This window comes from Pristiophorus japonicus, chromosome 18 (assembly GCF_044704955.1).
Source record: "Pristiophorus japonicus isolate sPriJap1 chromosome 18, sPriJap1.hap1, whole genome shotgun sequence".
Lineage (NCBI taxonomy): Eukaryota > Metazoa > Chordata > Chondrichthyes > Pristiophoridae > Pristiophorus > Pristiophorus japonicus.
The window spans coordinates 36,151,718-36,173,365 of record NC_091994.1 but is presented as its reverse complement, the minus strand read 5'-3'; the positions used below and the strand labels follow the sequence as shown (position 1 = coordinate 36,173,365).

The following is a 21,648-nucleotide window of genomic DNA, read 5'->3' as shown; positions in this document are numbered from 1 at the left end:
ATGCTGCAAATGTCTGCAGCAGATCCCTGGATGGATCCTGAGGTGAAGAAGTTGAAGGCGCTGGTGACTTTGACAGCCACTGGTAAGTAGTGTCCACCAGGTCCTCTGGGCTGGAAGTCTTGGTCCAGCAAGCCGCAAACATGTGCGACGACCTGGTGCAATAGCCTGAGCCTCTTTTGGCACTGCTGCTCAGTCATGTTGAGGAAGCTCATCCTCTGCCTTATAGCCCGTGTTGTGGGTATTGCCTCCGGCATGCTATGAGCCGTGATGCCCTCTGTCCAGTGGAGCATCAGGTCACTGAGGAGAAGGCTGGTGGTGTTGTTGCTGGTGTGCCTGCTGCTACTGCTGATGGGGCTCATCCTAGTCCGATTCTGAGGACTAAAGGTGAGACAGTATAAGCAGCACCAATGCTGATTTAATAGATGGCAGGTCAAGTAGAGATCAGAGGACAAATCTATCAAAACTGTAATAGTTGCTAGCAATGTGGTCAGACTGGCTTCCGAGGTTGCAGAAAATACTTGCAAACTCTACACACCTAAATCTGTGCTCAAAACTGCATCTGCAAGAGCCTTTCCCTTAGGCACGTAAGCAGGTGTCATGTGGGAGTATTTATTTGGATTTCCATGCTCTCCATTAATGACCTTGCACAATGGCCACTGATCTTCCACCTCATATTGACAGATGTGGTTCCTGTGCTGCGTGATTCCCGTTGTCATCCAGTAAAAATCAAGTGATCTGGTTAAAATCCCTGTTAAAGGCCTCACAACAAGGATTTAATTAGCTTAATTAGTTGTTCACCTCTGCCGTTCGCCTCTGTGGCACGCTGGCAAACGCGCCCGAGTTAAAGGCGCGAGGAGGCGGGATGATGGTGGGTTCCTGTTGCAATGCAATTTCTGCAACTTTTACTTCCAAACCACCTAACCAAACTCGTACGCCCGGCAGAGAGAAAATTCCGGCCCTGGACTTTGATTTCACTTGCTCTCAGTCAGCAGCAATATTCTATCAAAGGAAATGAAAATGTTGACTGGACTGGAGAATTTTAGCTATGAGGAAAGATTGGATAGGCTGGGTTTGTTTTCTTTGGAACAGAGGAGGCTGAGGGGAGACCTTATTGAGGTGTATAAAATTATGAGGGGCCTATATAGAGTGGATAGGATGGACCTATTTCCATTAGTAGACGGGTCAAGAACCAGGAGACATAGATTTAAAGTAATTGGTAGGAGGTTTAGAGGGGATTTGAGGGGAATTTTTTCACCCAGAAGATTGTGGGGGTCTGGAACTCGCTGCCTGAAAGGGTGGTAAAGGCAGAAACCCTCACCACATTTATAAAGTCCTTGGATGTGTACTTTAAGTGCCATAAACTACAAGGCTACGGACCAAGAGCTGGAAAGTGAGATTAGGCTGGATAGCTCTTTGTTGGACGGCGCAGACACGATGGGCCAAAATGGTCTCCTTCCGTGCTGTAAATTTCTATGCTTCTATGATTGTAACAAATCCGGGCTATGGTACCCTAAGCCATTTAGACCCCTTCCTTAATCCATTATGAAGACTGGCTGTAAAGTATATGCCTGTGGATATGAAGAAAGTGCTCAATAAGGCTATGAAATTAGCTAATCGTAGAACTGATTCCCGTTGTCATGACTGTTTTTTCCTTGCAATTGAGAAGTTAGATCATATTAAAAAGGCAAAACCCACTGTATATGTGATGAAATTGATCCTGAAGATTAATAATTCCTTTTTTATAATGAATCTTGGTACTTGTGTGGAAAGGTCTTGAACCACTGTTTAAGTTGCAAAAAGCTGCAGAGATTTTTTTTTTGAGTGCAATTCGGCCCATGGTGAACACTTTACATGTTACACTGGCTCACCCAGTTTTTAAATGGCTGAATACTAAATTGCCTCTGCAAGGACAGGATATTAATATTATTACCATGCATAATAACACAAAGTACTTTTATTTATATAGCGCCTTTCACTAAATTCCAAAGAGCTTTACAGACAATTAATTACTTTTGAAGTCTATTCACTGTTGTAATCTTCTTAGGCAGTCCCTCGGAGTCGAGGATGACTTGCTTCCACACTAACATGTGATGTAGGAAAAGTGGCAGCCCAACAAACAGCAATGTGATAATGACCAGATTATTGATGTTGGTTGACGGATAAATATTGGCCAGAACTCCCCTGCTCTTTTTCAAAATAGTGCCATGGGATCTTTTATGGCCACCAGAGAGGCCTTTGTTTAATAGCTCACTCAAAAGATTGCATCTCCAACAGTGAAGCATTCCCTCAACACTGCACTGAAGAATCAGTCTGGATTATGCGCTCAAATCGCTGGAGTGGGACTTGAATTCACAACTTTCTGACTCAGTGGTGAGAGTGCTACCTAGAGTGCCAAGGCTGTATGTGGGAAGCCAATGTGAGCATGCATATCCTTCATCTCTATATACCTCTGAGTCAAGATTTTCTGTGCTAGTTCTATTGAAAAATGAGTACTGCTTCCATCTCGCCATTGACTCAGCAACAGTGAACCAATATTCATATAATGCCCGTACCACAAAATACACTAGTAAGTAAAATCAGCCAGTCGCCACTGAAGTATAGAAGGTGGGTTGAGAAAAAGGTTCAATGCATTAAGTATCCAGAGTTCTGCACAGAAGTAAAAAGAAATCTTAGAAGTTTAAGTTCATTTCAATATCAAGGTGATGAAATTGTCCCACGCTCCGATTGGTGGCAGTAACCTACCGGGGCTGGGACTTTTACCCGTCCCCGATGGTGAATTGGGCCTACTGCCCCTCAAAGGAAGGGGAGCGCCATCTCCAGTGCTACGCTTCCTTTGGGGGCGGATCCCGGAACGCTACTGTGGCGCTGAGTCAAGCACTACGCGGATTAAACGGGAGGGCTGCTGCACATTTTGCAGGTCTTTTGATGGCTGCTACTGGTTCACCAGAGCAGTGTGAAGCTGGACCAGCAGCCTGGCACCCAAGACGGAGTGCCAGGCTGAACCATGGCGAGCCGCGAAGCTGGTGTTGACGTCCCCCGCGCCAGCCTCATGACTTGCGGGGCACTTTCCTCCAGGGGGGCGTCCAGGGATCAGCGCAGAACAGTGAGGGGTCGCCGCGTACGCCGATTATGTTATCGTCGGTTGCGCGGCAGCCCAGGACGCTAACTGCGGGACGCGGTGCTGCCAAGGCAGAGCCTCCGAGCCCTCCTGAGCAATTTCCCGGGAGGCAGTAGCGCACCCCTCCCCCGGGCGAATACTCGAATACTGCCTTACGGAGGCGCTAACGGGATAATTTCGCCCCCAATACTTTTCACAATGGTTTTTTTTGTTCATTGAAAATAAATATTTACAAAGCTGAAGTCTGCCCATTCAAACAGGTTATATGATAACAACCATCCCACTATAGAAATCTTCAGCAGCCTGCTTTAATTTATATATACTTATTGATCATCTGTGGTATTGCGCATGGGGGCGCAAAGACCAAGTACATCATTTAAGTCAATCAGTTGTTCTCAGGTAGAGGATAACTGGAACCAGAAAAAGGGGAGAATGGGGAGGTGAGAGGAGAGCATGGAAGCAAAAAAGCAGTGGATAAATCGCGCGGGAGGCCCAGAGAGAATACAGACCAGAGCAGTAACTACAGCGAGGAGGCAGAGGATAAATCGAGAGAGAGGCCCAGAGAGAGCGCCAGACAGAAAAGGAGGACCAGGCAGATAGTGCAGGAGTCCCCTGAGTCCATCTCGCTCTACAACCAGTATTCGGTTCTGAGTTCTGGTGAAGGCAATGGTTCCTCTGGGGAGTATAGCCAGAGCCAAGTCTCCATCACCACGGGTGGCTCAGCTCTACAGGGGGATGAAGAAGAAAGAGAAAGCAATAGTGGTAGGGGATTCGATAGTTAAGGGAGCAGACAGGCGTTTCTGCGGCCACAGACATGACTCCAGGATGATATCTTGCCTCCCTGGAGCCAGGGTCAAGGATGTTACTGAACGACTGCAGAATATTCTGAGGGGGAGGGTGAACAGCCAGAGGTCGTGATTCAAATCAGTACCAACGACATCGGTAGAAAGAGGGATGAGGTCCTGCAAGCAGATTTTAGGAAACTAGGAAAAAGATAAAAAAGCAGAACTTCAAAGATAGTAAACTCTAGATTACTCCCGGTACCACGCATGAGTGAAAAATAGGAGGACAGTGTAGATGAATGCATGGCTGGAGAGATGTTGCAGGAGGGAGGGCTTCAGATTCCTGGGACATTGGGACCGGTTCTGGGGGAGGTGAGACCTGTACAGGTTGAACAGGTTGCACTTCCAACAGGGCCGGAGGTTTGCTAATGTTGTTGGGGAGGATTTAAACTAATTTGGCAGGGGAATGGGCACCAGGATGCAACACAGAAAAGGAAAATAAAGTGCTCAAAGGATTGGGAGAGCCAGAGAGCACTAAAGCAAGAAATAGTAAGGTATTAGGTGGAGTCAAATTAAGAGAGAATACATGATGGTCTAAGATGGGTCTACAGTGTATATATGGGAATGCACGAAGTGTAGTAAACAAGGTAAGTGAGCTGCAGGCACAAATAGCCATGGAAATATGATGCTGTGGCAATATCTGAGACCTCGCTCAAAAAAGGGCAGGATTGGGTATTAAATATTCTTGGTTATAAGCTGTCCAGGAAAGATAGGGAAGGAAAGATAGAAGGTGGTGTGGCAGTATTGGTTAAGGAGAATGTTACAGTGCTGGAGAGAAAGGATGTCCTGGAGGAGTCAAGGACAGAATCTATATGGCTAGAGTTAAGAAATAATAGAGCTGCCATTACACTATTAGGTGTATTCTGCAGACCACCAAATAGTGGGAAAGATATGGAGGAGCAAAAATGCAGAGAAATTACAGAGAGGTGCAAGAACTATAGAGTAGTAATAATGGGGGACTTCAACTATCCTAATATAGGATCGTAATAGTGTAAAGGGCAGAGAAGGGGAAGAATTTATGAAGCGTGTTCAGGAGAACTTTCTTGATCAGTATGATTCTGGCCCGATGAGGGAGGAGGCATTGCTGGATCTGGTTCTGGGGAATGAGGTAGGTCAAGTGGAGCAAGTGTCAGTAGGTGAACAGTTAGGAAACAGTGATCATAGTATTATAAGGTTTAGATTAGCTATGGAAAAGAACAGGGAACAATCTAGAATAAAAATGTTTAACTGGGGGAAGGTCAATTTCGGTGGGATGAGAACGGATCTGGCCCGGGTAAACTGGAATCAAAGATTGGTGGGCAAAATTTTAATGGAACAATGGGCTGCCTTTAAATAGGAAATCGTTCAGGTACAGTTGAGGTACATTCCCACTAGGGAGAAAGGCAGGGCAACTAAAGTCAGGGCTCCTGGATGATGGAGAAATAGAGAATATGATGAAGCAGGAAAAGAGCGGGTATGACAGATGCCATGTTGCAAATACATCTCAGAATCAGGTTATATATAGAAAGGTCAGAGGAGAAGTGAAAAAGAAAATAAGAGGGGCAAAGAGAGGGCGTGAGAATAGCCAACATAAATGTCTTCTATAGGCATATAAATAGTAAAAGGGTAGTAAGAGGAGGGGTGGAGACAGTTAGGGACCAAAAAGACCTATGCATGGAAGCAGAGGTACTAAACGAGTACTTTGCATCTGTCTTCACCAAGGAAGAGGATGCTGCCATAAACATAGTGAAGGAGGAGATAATGGAGATAATTGATAGGATAAAAATTGATAAAGAGGAGATATTAAAAAGTAGATAAATAACCAGGAGCAGATGGAATGCATCCTAGGATGCTGAGGGAATTGAAGGAGGAAATCGCAGAGGTACTGGCTGTAATATTCCAATCCTCCTTGCATGCGGGGGTGATGCCATTATTACACCATTGTTCAAAAAGGGTGTAAAGATAAACATAGCAACTACAGGTGAGTCAGTTTAACCTTAGTAGTGGAGAAGCTTTTGGTAACAATAATCAGGGACAAAATTAATAGTCACTTGGATAGGTGTGGATTAATTAAGGAAAGCTAGCACGGATTTGTTAATGACCAACTTGATGAGGTAACAGAGAGTTGACGTAATGTACATGGATTTCCAAAAGGCATTTGATAAAATGCCACATAATAGGCTTGCCAGCAAAGATGAATTCCATGGAATAAAAGGGAGAGTGGAAGCATGGACACGGAATTGGCTAAGTGATAGGAAACAGAATAGTGGTGAGCGGTTGTTTTTCAGACTGGAGGAAGGTATACAGTGGTGTTCCCCAGGGGTCGGTTCCAGGACCACTGCTTTTCTTGAGATATGACTTGGACGTAAGTGTACAGGGCGCAATTTCAAAATTTGCAGATGACACAAAACTTGGAAGTATAATGAACGGTGAGGAGGAGAGTGATAGACTTCAGGTAGACAGGCTGGTAAAATGGGCGGACACGTGGCAGATTAAATTTAACGCAGGAAAGTGTGAAGTGATTCATTTTGGTAGAATGAGGAGAGGACATTTAAACTAAATGGTACAATCCTGAAGCGGGTGCATGAACAGAGCGATCTTGGGGTATCTGTGCACAAATTGTTGAAGGTGGCAGGGCAGGTTGAGAAAGCAGTTAAAAAGCCTTACGGGATTCTGGGCTTCATAAGTAGAGGAATAGAGTACAAAAGTGTGGAAATTATGATGAACCTGTATAAAACACTGGTTCGGCCCCAACTGGAGTACTGTGTCCAATTCTGGCCACCATACTTTAGGAAGGATGTGGAGGCCTTAGAGAAGGTACAGAAAAGATTTACAAGAATGATTCCAGGAATGAGAAACTTCAATTACGTTGATAGACTGGAGAAGCTGGGGATGTTCTCCTTGGAGCAGAGAAGATTGAGAGGAGGTTAGATAGAGGTGTTCAAAATCATGAGGGGTCTGGACAGAGTAGATAGAGGGAAACAGTTCACATTGACAGAAGGGTCGAGAACCAGAGGATACAGACTGAAGGTGATTGGCAAAAGAACCAAAGGCCGTAAGAAAAAAACTTTCAACGCAGCGAGTGGTTAAGACCTGGAATGCACTGCCTGAAAGGATGGTGGAGGCAGACTCCATCTTATCTTTCAAAAGAGAGTTGGATAGGTATCTGAAGGAAAAAACATTGCAGGGTTATGGGAAAGGGAGTGAGACTAGCTGAGAGCCGGCACGGGCTAGACGGATCAAATGGCCTTCTTCCGTGCTGTAACCATTCTATGATTCTATGAGAGGAAAGAGAAGAGAGACGGTAGAAAAAGGGAGGAGGAGGAAGAGAATAAAAGGAGAGGTAGATGTGGAGAGGGGAGGGATGGATGAGTGGGCGTAGGAAAGGGGGCAATGAGGTCTAAGGAGGAGGATGAAGAAGATTGAGGAATATAAAAAAGTGGAAAGAAAAGCATGGCAGATGAGAGAGAAAAAACGGGACGGTAAGGAGGAAGGGAAGAGGAAATCAACAGATGAGATGAATGAGAGAACAGAGAGGGAAGAGGGCAAGGTATTGGGGAGGATGCTCAGTAGAAGGAAAAAACAGTGGCCCGGGGGGGTGGGAACAGAATGAGAGTGGGGGGATATGGGGGTGGGGAAGTGTGGGCCAGAATTAATTTCCCTCAACGCAAGAGGCACAAAGCTACTTAGTAGGAGATGACATGCTGCAGAGTGAGGGAGTGAAAACCTGTGCATGGGGTTAGTAGGGACAAAAGGTTTCTCAGTTTAGTGGGGTCGGGGCGGTGCCGGGATACCATTCAATGCAAGAGGCAAAATACCATTTGTGGGGGTGGGGGCAGAATGGCTATTGAAAGGAGGAGAGGGAAGATTGACTACAATGTTGCTCAAAGAAGGGGATATCCTACTTGATTGGTAGGGTTTCAATTGCCTACTCTGTGCAGAGGGGGAGAGTGTAGTCGCATGCTGCTCATGTGAGGGCTATGCTGCTCAATTGCAGGAAGATTTTGAAGCTATTCGGTGGAGAGGGAGTTAGTGGAAATGCTACTTGGTGGGAATGGTGTGAGAAGGATCATGATGCTGCTCAGTGGGGTCAGAAGATTCTCCATTGGGAAGGGTTACAATAAATTTTCATTAGGGAAGGAGCGAGAGTGGAGGAAATGAAGTTGATTGGGAGGAGAGTGGGAATGTTCTTGGTGCAGAAGGAGTACAGTGGACACAATACTGCTCAGTGGTGGGGGTTTAAATGCTTCTTGGGGGTGATGGGCACAATGGGTTGAATTATAACCCCCAAAAATGGGTGTTTTGGGGTCAGGTGAGATGTAAGAAAAAAAACAATCCCAATCCGGCAACTTTCGGCTTTAATGGAAGTGGGCAGTCAACCTGTTCCCAGGAGGCTGGGTTGGCCATTTAACTATTATAATGAAGCTGGGAGCCTCACATTTAAATTCCCTTACAGGTTTAACCCTGGCCAGTCAGGTTCCCCAGGCCTCGGGAAACATGGCAGCTCAAGGGAAGCAAGGACAGCTTCAGGGATAAGGGAATTGCCCATGCAGAACAGCTTATGGGCCAGGAGGATCAGGAGTGCTTCTTCCCAGCCCCCCAAACTTATCTCCTTCGCTGGGATTAGACCCCTACCCCTACAAACCCAGATTAAAGCTCCCCCCACAGGATTGAACACAACCCACACTCCCATTAACAGCTTCAGGCTCCTTTCCTTACCTGACTGAGACTGCAGCCTGCTCCAGAATGCTCCCCACCCGACTGAATGCCAAACGTCAATCAGTCTGACTTCCGGGCAGGGGTCCTGTCAAAAATAAAATACACATGCTGTGGGGAATCCCGACCGAAACTCCACCCTCCTACTTGAAAAACCCACCCCTGTCAATATCGGGCCAATACTGCTCAATAGCAGAGGAGGCGTGGAAGATGTTTCGGTTAGTGGCAGAACCAGTAACCAGAGGACACAGATTTAAGATAATTGGCAACAGAATCAATGGGAAGATGAGGAAAAAAATGTTTTACAAGGCAAGTTGTTATGATCTGTAATGAATTGCCGAAAAGGGCGGTGGAAACAGATCCAATAGTAACTTTCAAAAGGGAATTGGATATATACTTACAAAGGAAGAATTTGTAGGACTATGGGGAAAGAGCAGAAGAGTGAATTGGATAGCTCTTTCAAAGAGCAGGCACAGGCAAGATGGAATGAATGGCCTTACTCTGTGCTGTAAGATTTTCTGAAGATGGTTGCTGGCTGACACAAATGCTCTACAGTGATATTCTGTGGCTGGAGCTTACAACTGCATGCAGACATAACCAGTTTTTTGGTGTTAATCTCAACTGATTAGATAGGAGCTGTTGTTTTAGCAGCTAAAGTTGCATGACAAATAATCTTATCGCAGTGCAAACATGCAGACATAACAGGTACTGCAGCCAAATGTTAACATTTTAACATTGATTTTCCATTGACAGCATGACATTTTGAAATGGAACATTGCAACACACTCATCAATTATAATATATAATAGATAGAATAAATAATAAGACACATTTAATACATATTGGTGAAGCTTATTGACCAGCACAAGCTCTAAATTAACAAGAGATCGGTGGCCCCGAAATTCATGGTCCCGGGAAGGACCGTTACTGCCCGTTTGCGGTGGCCATTCATCAACATCAAATGGCCGTCGCTTTGGGCTCAACTGGCCGCCCTGACGTAACTTAGGCCGGGGAAGTTTTCAGTGGGTCACCGCCGACTCTTGTGGTGGTGTGGTGTGGGGCTTGCGGCAGTAGTTACGCGCTAAAAGTGTGCACCGCTGCCTCTCCACCCCCGGACTCATTTTCATCGTGAAGAAGCCAGGCCCCGCCAGCTTTTAGGGCCGGTGCAGCATGGCAGAGATCTCAGAGCCGTGGGAGAGGAGTGGAGAGAGACAAGAAGGTAAGATCTAAACCTGAGGATGGGTCGGAAGTTCCCCGGAGTCCTCGAAGTAATAGCAGCGCAATCGGTCTCAGAGAAGTTCGGTAAGAGATCATCTGGGGGAGATCAGCGAGCTCCGGACGGGGCGAGATCCCGGAGCCAACGCCTCATTGCTCAGCAACTTGTCCAGGAGCCTCTTCAGTGGACCGGAGGAATTCAGCACAGAATCCGCACTTAAGGGGAGGGAGAGTGTGATATCTTCAAAGAGCACAGCACACATAGCTTCCTACATGACAGGCAGCTCTCTCGGAAGCCTCCGGAATCTGCCTGGTTCTGTTTATTATTAACTCTGCAGTTGCAGTACACAATACGTCCACATCCACACTGTGGAGCTACAAACATTACAAGCTTACAGAGGGAGAGAGAGGGAAAGAGAGGGAGAGAGAAGGGAGCAAAAGAGAAAGGAGAAAGAGATAGAAGTGAGGAAAGGGAATGAGAAACAGAAAGATAAATTTTGATTGGAAGAGAGAGAAATAAAGAGAAAAGTGGGAAAAAACTAGAGAGAGAGAGAGAGAGATCCCGAGATTCACAGAGAGAAAACAGAAATCTCTAAGCAGGGACTCAGACTGGAAACGTCGCCCCCAGCTCAGCATTCCTAGCGGTAACAAACGGGAATCTGTTTAACCTCTGCCGCCTCCATGCTAGATCCAAGGTTGTCCCATCCTCTATCATCGAACCACAGTACGCAGATGACATTTGCGACTGTGCACACCCGGAGCCAAACTTCATGCCATCGTCAACACCCGAGGTGTATGAAAGCATAGGCCTTACACTAAATATCCGTAAGACAAAGGTCCTCTACCAACCTGACCCTGCCATACAGCACTGCCCCCCGGTTTTCAAAATCCACAGTGTGGCCTTGGACAACGTGGACCATTTTCCATACCTCGGGAGCCTAATGTCAGCAAGGGCAGGCATCGACCACTGGGTCCAACACTGACCTCATTGTGCCAGCGCAGCCTTTGGTAGCTTAAGGAAGAGAGTGTTTGAAGACCAGGACCTCAAATCTGGCTCCAAGCTTATGGCCTACAGGGCAGTAGTGATACCCACCCTCCTAAATGGCTCAGAGATGTGGACTATATTCAGCAGACACCTCAAAGCAATGGAGAAGTACCACCAACGCTGCCTTCACAAGATCCTGCAAATCCATTGGGAGGACAGACGCACCTACGTCAGTGTTCTCTCCCAGGCCAATATCTCCAACATCGAAGCATTGACCACGCTCAATCAGATCCACTGGGCGGGCCACGTCATCCGCATGCCCGACACGAGATTCCCAAAGCAAGTGCTCTTCTCGGAGCCTTGACACGGCAAGCGAGCCCCAGGTGGGCAGAGGAAACGCTTCAAGGACACCCTCAAAGCCTCCTTGATAAAGTGCAACATCTCCACCAGCACCTGGGAATCCCTGGCCCAAGACCGCCCTAAGTGGAGGAAGAGCATCCGGAAGGGCGCTTAGCGCCTCAAATCTCATCGCCGAGAGCAACCAGAAACCAAGCGCAGACAATGGAAGGAGCGTGCGTCAACCCATGCTTCTCACCCAGTCTTTCCTTCAACCACTGTTTGCCCCACCTGTGACAGAGACGGTAGGTTCTGCATTGGACTCTTCAGTCACCTGAGAAATCACTTTTAGAGTGGAAGCATGTCATCCTCGAGTCCAAGGGATTGCCTATGATGATGATGATGCTCACTTCACATTATATAACAGCCCAGATATAGGTGCAAAAAATAAAGATTTCATACATAATCAATATAGCTACAAAAAACTACCAGAACAATAAACAGTGCACAAAAATAACATGTAAACATCATTTAGCACCCTCGTGCATTTCTTCATATCCCCTCTTAACGCGTACCTAACCTGCGACCGCCCTCAGTGTCTCCCCTATGGCTGACTCATGGGTCTGGGAAGGCTGCTGTCTTCCCTGTGTAGAAGCTGCAGATGTCCTTCTAGGAGGCCCTCGAGCAGCTTTGGGCCTGGAAGGGCTGGCTGGAGATTGGTCAACACCCTCCTGGGACGGTTCAGTCTGGCTTAGCTGAGGCGAGGCCATGCGTGGAGACACTGGTGGAGTGACAGGTCTGGGGCCAGGAATGCTGCAATCCAGAGGGAGTGCACCATCCATATCCTGTCCCGAGCAGCCTGAGTAACTCACCAGGTGGGGACACAATACCATCACCACCAGTCTGAGGGAGCTCAGGTCAGTGCTGTGGCGCCACACCAGAAGGTCACCTGTGGCCCGTGGTGGACCCAGCCATGAAAGCAACACTGAGGTCTTGGGGGGCATCCAGCTGAGACTGCATGCGAGCAGGCACAGTCTGAAAGCCACCAGATATGACAGCAACTAGAAGCTCCGTCGACTCTTGCAGAGCCGCGCCCATCCTCTCCAAAGCAGCACCGATATGCTCGTTCCCTCACGCCTGTGCTGCAATGGCAGCTGCCACATCACCCTAAGGGTGAATTTCCCATGAGAATAATGCCCCAATTAAGACTGCAAATTTCAGCTTTGCAGGGCTAATAAGATTGGAACACTTTTTTGTGGTCAAAAAGCTGAATTTGGATCCAATGGCCGCCGCAAACCTTGCGGCGCTAATCGGGAAAAAAAGGCCTTAACACCACCAGCTTTCTGGCTGCACTGAAATTCGGCCCTACCATTTTGTATAAGTACAAATTTTATCTTTCTTTCCAAAACTGCCTGGAAAACATCTGGGTTCACTGACTGTAGATCAGATTTATATACATTTCTGTACATCTTCAAAACTATTCAAAATCATAGGTCCAGAAATTCATCTCGGACAGTGGTGCAAAAAGGGCGGTAGCGGATCGGCCGTCTATTATACACAGTGCCTCATATTTGGTTCCATTGAACACAATGGAACTAAATATCAGGCGCTACGTATAACAGGCGGCCGATGAATTTCTAGGCCATAATTATGATGAAAAAGACAAAGGTTGGACTCTTCCCACCAGTCTCCTTGTGTTTTTCTGTCTCCATGATTTTTTCTGAAGCATGATAAACCCATTTAAAATTGCAAGAACAACTATCTGGAAGGACTAACCTGACATTCTGGCAGAGGTATGTCCCAATTGTTAATTATATGGTCGATATCAATAATACAGTGAAAGAAGTCAAAGACGCCTTCAAAGTAACCATCTGTGGGCTCAACTATGAGCAGATCTCCGTCTTTGTTAAACATTAGCATTTCCGAAGAAGTTATGTTCATCTGTTTAATCTATATAAATCAAAACATTAAAAAATATTAATTACAAATTATGCAACAAAGAGACTGCAGAAGCATGTATTTTTAATTTTTTGCTTCAAAAATGTCTGAAGTCCCCAGTGATCAGAATGCCAGAAAATGTACTTTTGTTAATATTCATAGTGCCAATGGAAAATATGTATCAGGACAGATGTAGAAACTTTTAGGGTCAGAAGGGGATCAGCTGGAACATAAGAACATAAGAATTAGGAGCAGGATTAGGCCATACTGCCCATCGAGCCTGCTCTGCCATTCAATAAGATCATGGCTAATCTTCAACCGCAACTCAATTTTCCCGCCCTATCTCCATATCCCTTGATTCCCTAGAGTCCAAAAATCTATTTCAGCCTTGAATATACTCAACAATTCAGAATCCACAATCCTTTGGGTTAGAGAATTACAGAGATTCACAACCCTTTGAGTGAAGAAATTCCTCTTAATTTCAGTCTTAAATGTCTCCCCGCTTATCCTGAGACTATGTCCCCTAGTCCTAGATTCTCCAGCCAGAGGGAAGAACCTCTCAGCATCTACCCTGTCAATCCTTGTCAGAATCTTGTATGTTGCAATGAGATCACCTCTCATTTTTCTAAACTCCAGAGAGTATAGGCGCAATCTACTCAATCTCTCCTCTTAGGACAACCCTCTCATCCCAGGGATCAATCTAGTAAATCTTTGTTGCACCGCATCCAAGGCAAGTATATCCTTCCTCAGATAAGGAGACCAAAACTGTGCACAGTATTTTAGCAAAGCCCTGTACAATTGGTTTTGTATAGCCCAGCATAACTTCTATCCTCTTCTTTTCTAGTCCTCTAGATATAAAAGCCTTTTTGATTATTTTATGCACCTGTTCATTACATTTATCTATATTAAAAACATTGGCCAGATATAAGACTATTTCCCTACTGCATCTAGATCCACCTGCAATCTATTTTTATCATCTAAAGTCAATAATCTGTATATACCTTTGTGTCATCCACAAACTTGCAGATAGTTCTCCTGACATTTTCATAGAAACATAGAAATATATAAACATAGAAAATAGGAGCAAGAGTAGGTCATTCAGCTCTTCGAGCTTGCACCACCATTCAATATGATCATGGTTGATCATGCAACTTCAGTATCCCATTCCTGCTTTCTCTCCATACCCCTTGATCCCTTTAGCCGTAAGAGCCACATCTAACTCCCTTTTGAATATATCTAACGAGCTAGCATCAACAACTTTCTGTGGTAGAGAATTCCACAGGTTCACAATTCTCTGAGTGAAGAAGTTTTTCCTCATCTCGGTCCTAAAAGGCTTACCCCTTATCCTTAGACTGTGAATCCTGGTTCTGGAATTCCCCAACATCGGGAACATTCTTCCTGCATCTAACCTGTCCAATCCCGACAGAATTTTATATGTTTCTATGAGATCCCCTCTCATTCTTCTAAATAATGGTGAATATAAGCCTAGTCGATCCAGTCTTTCTTCATATGTCAGTCCTGCTATCCCGGGAATCAGTCTGGTGAACCTTTGCTGCACTCCCTCAATAGCAAGAATGTCCTTCCTCAGATTAGGAGACCAAACCTGTACACAAAATTCAAGGTGTGGCCTCACCATGGCCCTGTACAACTGCAGTAAGACCTTCCTGCTCCGATACTCAATTCCTCTCGCTATGAAGGCCAACATGCCTTTTGCCTTCTTCACCGCCTGCTGCACCTGCATGCCAACTTTCAATGATTGATGTACCATGACACCCAGGTTTTGTTGCACCTCCCCTTTTCTTAATCTGTCACCATTCAGATAATATTCTGCCTTCCTGTTTTTGCCACCAAAGTGGATAACCTCACATTTATCTACATTATACTGCATCTGCCATGCATTTGCCCACTCACCTAACCTGTCCAAGTCACCCTGTAGCCTCTTAGCATCCTCCTCACAGCTCACACTGCCACCCAGCTTAGTGTCATCTGCAAACTTGGAGATATTACATTCAATTCCTGCGTCTAAATCATTAATGTATATTGTAAATAGCTGGGGTCCCAGCACTGAAGCTTGTGGTACCCCACTAGTCACTGCCTGCCATTCTGAAAAGGACCCATTTATTCCTACTCTTTGCTTCCTGTTCTCTACCCATGTCAATACATTACCCCCAGTGCCATGTGCTTTAATTTTACACACTAATCTCTTGCGTGGGACCTGGTCAAAAGCCTTTTGAAAGTCCAAATACACTCAAATCCACTGATTCTCTCTAGTTACTCTACTAGTTACATCCTCTAAAAATTCTAGAAGATTTATCAAGCATGATTTCCCTTTCATAAATCCATGCTGACTTGGACCGATCCTGTCACTGCTTTCCAAATGCCCTGCTATTACATCTTTAATAATTGATTCCAACATTTTCCCCACTACCATATCATTGATTTAAGATGAAGAGTAACAGCCCTAACACTGATTCCTGCAGGACTTCGAGTGACCAATACCATTGTCATTAATAATTCACGAGTGACTAGAACCATTACCATTAATAATTACTTACTGGCTACGGAAATGCAACTAGTTCCTTATCTAATCCAAAATGTTCCTACCAATCCTACAGAACTCAAGTTTACTGAGTAGCCTTTTGTGTGGCACTTTGTCAAAGGCTTTCTGAAAGTCAAGATATACAATGCCAACTGGGCTTCAAACATCCACCAATTTGTTACTTCCTTAAAAATTTCAACCCCCACATTGATGAGGCAGCACCTACTTCCCAGAAGCCATGCTGATTTCATAATAACCCCTTCTCTTTCAAGATGGTCGATAGTGTATTTCTAATGCTGCCTTCCAGCAATCTGTATAAACCGAAGAGAAACCAGCGGGCCTGTAGTTTCCTGGCTCTCACTTAGTTCCCTGTTTAAATGAAATAGTTTCACTGAATCCTCTGCACCTGTTTGTTTTGGCATCTAATATTACTGTCATGTTTTAGATTTTTTTGACCAATTTTCCTTAGACAAGATTTGAAAATAAGTTACTTTTAATGTTGTTTTTTTTTTAAAACAAAAGTGTATTATTAAAAGTTTAAAAAAGGAACCAAGATGAAAGGTGATTAATATACAATAAAAGTTTGAAAAATTAAAAAATACCTCCCACTTATTGTTTTGGATCCCTTTTGAGCCCTGTCTCTGAAGATGGAGACAAGAAAATGGAACAGGGATACAGACAGAGAGATTTTTTAAACAGTAAGGGTGGGAGGGTTGTCAGGTTTTCAAACAGCAGCAAAAGACTGAGGGTAGGCTCAGAAAGTTAGAAATGCTGGAGGAATAGTTAGAACCGTGTTGTAAAATAGAAATCACTGACTAGCCACAGGCGACACCATTTTAGCCATACACACTAATTTTAGTCAAAAACGCCTTACATTCAATACAACTAAATGTAATTCACATGTGAAACTTTGCAATATTTCTCTTTAACCATAATTTGGAATTCTGGCATAAAGTTATTATGTATAGAAAATCTTAGTGCATCTTCTAAGTTTTTGACCAGCAATTACGAGCAGTACGTCAACTTCATCAAAGTCATTGCTGAGAGTGTTGACGAGCACAAAGCGCACCAGATCCACCTGTGCTTTCCATCCAGAACGCAATTAGAAATTGCATGACTTTTGCTATACCATGCCTTATTAGGCTATTCATTATTGATTGGGCTTGCTTTCTTCTACTGGCCTGGAATGATTATTCTGAGTGGTCGAGCTGACCATGTTGACAGGTACCCTTTTCATACAATGTTCCTGGTGTTTCTAAACTGTTGAAGTCTGGCATTTTCCCTGTGTTACACTGTTGGTGTGGCTCTGTTGGTTGGTTCAAGTCCCACTACAGAGACTTGAGAACAAAAATCTAGGCTGATACTGAGAGAGTGCTGCAGTGTTGGTGGTGACATCTTTCGGAAGAGACGTTAAACCAGGGCCATGTGCTTGCTCAAGTGGATATAAAAGATCCCATGGAACTATTTCGAACAGGAGCAATGGGGTTATTCCCTGTATCCTGACAATATTTATCCCTCAATCAACGCCTCTGGAGGAGAGGGTGGAGACGCTCATGAGCAGACATGCTGCTTTCGCTGTGGCCTCCAGTACTGCTGATGCCACTGTGGCCAGCATGGGTAAGTGAAGGCCCTCCTTTAATGCTATGTCTCCCTGAAAGCGCCAGTGCCTACTGTGCCTGTCCTTCCGAAAGTGTGCAAGTTGCAGCCTCCATGCATCAATTCCCTACCTCCCCCTCACGGCAGCCTTTGTGCCTTTTATGCTTGCAGATGAGAGGTCAAGTGAGAGCCAAGGTGAGGGTCCTAGCGCTGGTGCAAGTGGGAGGGCAATGCAGGATGACAACGAACTGGAGGCAGGGAGGGGAGGCCTGGAGGGCAGCCTTGAAGGCAATGACAGCCATGGCGATCCTGACACCCAGGATGACATTGGGTGCTGTAGCCTGGATGGGAGCCTGGAGATCACTCCATCTGTTGGCCCCATCTCAGATGGGGCAGAGGAAGGGGGACAATGCTGTCAGCATCACTGCTTCCTACAGGCACACGCGCCAGTTCAGATACCGGGAGTACGCATTCGAATCTAATAGACATAGCAGAGGGGTCTGCACTGGGTGTTGCACCGGGTCTTAGCGGGCTGCAGCATGATGACGGCCAAAGGGAACCTCTGGTTCCATCTCTCCGGGGGGCAAGTGTGCATGGGAGTCCTGCTGAAGAGGACTAATGAGCCCATCGATGTTGGGGCAAGGGTGCCGCTCAGGCTGTCGGAAGTAGTCAGGAGCGTGGAGGAGTCCGTCTCCCGCATGTCGACAGCTCTGTGCACACCAAGTAGCCCATCATTGCCAGTGTGCAGGCGAATGTGGACACCCAGATTGACCGTGCGGATCCAGCTGTGATGCCGTGACTCATAGGTGATGTGGCAACTACCATTACAGCACAGGTGCAAGTGAACGAGCATTCAGTGTTGCTATGGAGAGGATGGCCGCAGCCCTGGAAGCTCAGAATGCTCTTATTCACCCTGGGCAACAGGCCACGGAGCGTTTTACTGCTGCCATTTCTGGTGGCTTTGAGATTGTGGCTGCTCTCATGCAGTTTCAGGTGGATGCCACCCGACACCTTAGTGTTGCCTTCCCGGCTGGGTCCACCATGGGCCACGGGGGACTTTCCAGTGTGGCGCTGCAGCACCGATCTGAGCTCCCTCAGATTGGTGCCGATGGTGATGTGCCGCCCCGTGAGTGATGCAGGCTCCTCGGACCAGGATCCTGATGATGTGCTCTCTCAGGATCACACAAGTCCTGGCCCCAGACCTGTCTCGCCACCATTGCCTACAAGCATGGAAGCTCCAGAGCTAAGGCTGACTGAACCCTCCAAAGAGGGTGCTGCCAGTCTCCAGCCGGTCATTCCAGGGCTAGAGCTGGTTGAGGGCATCCTAGAGGACATCTGTAGCTTCTACACAGGAAACACAGCGGCCTTCCCAGGCCCATGAGGCAGCCAAAAGGGGAGACACTGTGGCATAGTAATAAGATACGTTTGCGTAAAAGGGGTTATAAGGAGATGCACAAGGGTGAGAAGTGATGTGTTTGCTTTTTTCACCTTTATTATGTAATACATTTTTATTTTATGTTCCTATATCTGGGCAGGTGTATGATTTGACGGGGGCCAATGACGTATGAATGGACTCATTGGGGTGGCCATGGAAAAGCAAAGATGAAGGGTGATGTGGTTATTAACTCAACGAAAATGAGCAGCGATGAGACGTGTCTGCACTTCCCTTGCAGGGTTGGGATGGCGACAACTCCTCCTAGGTGGCTGGCGACGTGCATCCTGGTCCTACTCCTCTGTTGCTGCGCTGCCTCCTGAGGTGGTACTACTGGATTGACCTCCAGCGGCTGGCCCCTAATGATTGCCAGGTTGTGAAGCATGCAGCAGAATACCACGAATAGGGAGACCCGCTCAAGCGAGTACTGCAGAACTCCACCCACTGCCCCTGGACCTGTTGCTGATGGCGCCGCCTTCTCCTGCAATCCACCCTGCCGCACACAATCGGCACAAGGCGTTCCCCAGCTAGCATTGAGCCCATTGCGTCTGCAGGCTCAACCCTCACTATGAAGCCTCTGGAGTGCAGATTAAGGCTCACAGGCCACTAGTAATCACTTCACATGTCAATAGGGCAAGTGATAAACTTTTCCAAAGTCCGCAAAACTTTACACAAATCCGCAAAAGTTTCTGTAACTCCCAACAATTTTTGACAAGTGCGAAAAATTTTCCTCCAAAAAAATCGCGATTTCAAAAAAATTCCTTTCTCATTCGCTGGCGATCTTTAGCAGCCCAGCACAGTGCTCTGACACGAAAAGCTGTCGGGGGCACCGTCAGGCAGCAGGTTGTTTTTTGTATGCTGAATATAGTTTCCGGAGAGGCAGTGGTGTGCGCTTTGATTGCGTCATTACGACTGCATCCACAATACCGTGGCGGAAGCGGGGCGGATGTGAGCACCGCTGCAAAAATCCCCAAGGACAATTTTGCTAGCGGCGCCTATTGGACCGGAAGTCAGTGCCACTTGACTCTGCCGCTTAGCCGCCGCTTTCCTGCAGAGCAGACCTTTTCAAGAGGCTGAATTTCGGCCCCCTGGTCTCTTAACTACACTGTCTACCATCTTCTGTGCCTAGATGTGGCAGTACTGCAGATCTTTGACCTGATCCATTGGTTGTGGGATTGCTTAGCTCTGTCTATAGTATCTGACAGGCCGATTGACTGTCCGTAGCTGAGCGGGAAAGTCCCAAGTTTCAGCTGACATGTAACTGATCTAAATGACGATGGCAGCCAGGCTCCTGCAATTGACCTCACTGCCTTAGTTGATGATGCTGCTCCTCTGCGGAAGGAGCAGCGTAGCGGCCTAGCCCAGCAGTCTGTGCGGCCCCCGGCCTGCGAGCACCATCGGAGCAGGCCTGGGAGCGGAAGGAGCAGCGTGGCGGCGTACCACTCCAGGGAGCAGCATGTGCTGGAGCAGGAGAACAACGGCAGTGAAAAGGGACGTCATCAAGGTCCAGGTCGGTGAGTGGAGCGTGGGCAGGTACAGCAAGAGCAGCGAGGTCAGGGCGAAGGAGCAGCAAGAGGGACGTGATCAGAGCCCAGGAGAGGCGTGAGTTCATGGCCCAGAAGAGGCGAAGGCCCAAGGGCAGCACGGGCCAGCCCACACTGTGATATGTGTGCGCACTAAGTCCATGCAGCAGAGCTGGTCTCCAGTCGTCTTGGTTAACCCTTGCTACTGGACCAAGACCTAGCTCTGTCAAGCCCATGCGGTGGTTGGTGTGCAACGGTCACCACACGTTAAAAAAAAATCCAAGCACAGGCATCTTCCACCCTTCAAGATTTAGTTAGGACCTGGAATGTTAGGTCCATCACTGAAACACCTGTGAACTTTTTGACGTGGAAGCAAGTCATCCTCGATTCGAGGGACTGCCTATGATGATGATGATGATAGTATACTGCTTCTGCTGTTTAGCATGCATGCAGTCCTGTGTTGTAGCTTCACCAGGTTGGCACCTCAATTTCAGGTATGCCTGGTGCTGCTCCCAGCATGCTCGTCTCACTCCTTATTAAACCAGGGATATGCTGGACTATGAGGTTACAGATTGTGGTGAAGAAGTACCCATATTGGAGTGAGTGCCCACCATTGCCAGGTAAATGAGGGAAACTCCCCCTTATCTTGAAATTCCAGACATTCACAATCCTTGCATAATTACTAGGATTGCTGACCTAAATATTTACCTGGCCAAGCATGTTAATGCATTGTTGTTGATATTGCATAATGCAATTTAAGCTTGTTTTTTATTTGGGGACTCCAGTCTCTAAGGCCACTAACATATTTGTTCAATGGCCCTCCAGCAAAACTAATTGAGTTCCCATGAACAAGAAGGAACACAAGATTAGGATGTATAAAATGCAAAACATATGGCCTGGAGTTTCCGCTAGTTGCCGTCTTTTTTCAGCGCAATTCTGCCAAAATCGGCAAAACCAGCACAAAAGATCGAGGAATTTCATGTGCAAATTACCACCAGCCCATATTGGATAGATAGATGTATAAGGACGGATTGGAAAGTTTGCTTTATGGTCGCTTTTATTGCAGCATTGTGGCCAAGTGTGCGTTGTGATGGTCAGAAACAGAGGAATTGTAAGGTGTGGGACAAATGTTGAAAGGGAAATTGGGGTTGTGGTCATTGGTACTGCAGGTGAATGGGTCGATCACAGACAGCCTAGGCAGAAAGGGGCTGTCTGGGTTGCATCCTTCCTTCTCCTTCCTCCTCTTCTGCTTCCTTCTCTTCTGCTTCATCCTCTTCTGCGTCTTCCTCTTCACTCTGCGAGTGGATGATGGAAATCTGAAATTAAAGTAGAAAATGCTGGAAGTACTCATCACATCAGGCAGCATCTTGACCTGAGACGCCTCTGTCAGCCTGTTGCAACACTCGCTTTTCAGAGCGAGCTTAGGACC

General features: G+C 46.5%; 2 protein-coding genes across 6 annotated transcripts in view; both read right to left on the bottom strand.

Moving 5' to 3' along the window:
• The window catches only part of LOC139228654 (cation channel sperm-associated auxiliary subunit delta-like), a 362,402-nt gene extending 349,355 nt beyond the window's left edge, over positions 1 to 13,047 (bottom strand). For all 4 annotated transcript variants that reach the window (XM_070859874.1, XM_070859876.1, XM_070859871.1 and 1 more), the window contains exon 1: positions 12,968 to 13,047. The gene's annotated coding sequence lies outside the window, so the exon portion shown is untranslated. The remainder of the gene's footprint in view (positions 1 to 12,967) is intronic.
• Positions 13,048 to 13,060: 13 nt separating this feature from the next.
• The window catches only part of LOC139228656 (cation channel sperm-associated auxiliary subunit delta-like), a 195,436-nt gene continuing 186,848 nt past the window's right edge, over positions 13,061 to 21,648 (bottom strand). For both annotated transcript variants that reach the window (XM_070859879.1, XM_070859878.1), the window contains one exon: positions 13,061 to 13,141. The gene's annotated coding sequence lies outside the window, so the exon portion shown is untranslated. The remainder of the gene's footprint in view (positions 13,142 to 21,648) is intronic.